This window comes from Emiliania huxleyi (assembly GCF_000372725.1).
Source record: "Emiliania huxleyi CCMP1516 unplaced genomic scaffold EMIHUscaffold_91, whole genome shotgun sequence".
Lineage (NCBI taxonomy): Eukaryota > Haptophyta > Isochrysidales > Noelaerhabdaceae > Emiliania > Emiliania huxleyi.
Window position 1 is genome coordinate 345,247 of NW_005195220.1, and position 670 is coordinate 345,916.

The following is a 670-nucleotide window of genomic DNA, read 5'->3' on the forward strand; positions in this document are numbered from 1 at the left end:
GTGTCGAGAGAATGAGGGTCGCGGATGGACGGCGACCGTGCTACAACGATCTCGCGATGCGGTACGGCTCGAGTTCACTAGTGCCGATTCGAGTGGCGCCGCATTCGAACCAGTATGGCTCAAGAGCGCCGTTCTCATCGCGGTCGCATGAGGCACGCTTTCTCCTCACATGTCTTTCCTCCCCTCTCTTCACACGTCCTTTCTTACCTTCTCTTCACACGTCCTTCTGTCTCTGCGCCTCTCATCTCGGCGCCATGGAGGTGAGGTCCAACCTCTACTCGCCACTCCGGGGGTTTCTGCCTGACGAGGGATCTCAGGACCGAGCTTCTCCATGATAGTTCAAGGCGACGCAACAGGCTCGCCGCCTGTGACTAACCTCGTGGCTTCTACCCTTGCTGTGGCGAGGCGCGATCGGCCTCTCCCAATTCTCTGCTAGGGAGACGGGCATCACCACCCCGCAGAGGCGGTTGCTGGTGATGGCAAAACAAATACGATGCGCCCTCCCTCGCGACCCACGGGAGCTTACTTGGCCTGGCCTGCCACTGTGCTATGCTCTTTCTCTTGGTGGGGGAGACGGGGAGTCGCCTTGGTCGTCACCAGCACCGGCACAGGCCCCTTGGTTGTGATGGAGACGTCCTCGCCGTCGCGGACGCGGCCGGCGATCGCGCCG

General features: G+C 61.5%; 1 protein-coding gene across 1 annotated transcript in view; it reads right to left on the bottom strand.

Moving 5' to 3' along the window:
- EMIHUDRAFT_439052 (hypothetical protein) overlaps positions 1-670 on the bottom strand; it is a gene marked incomplete at its 3' end in the record, with an annotated part of 3,587 nt that overhangs the window by 2,303 nt on the left and 614 nt on the right. Inside the window, exon 4 of the mRNA XM_005757382.1 lies at positions 586-670. The remainder of the gene's footprint in view (positions 1-585) is intronic.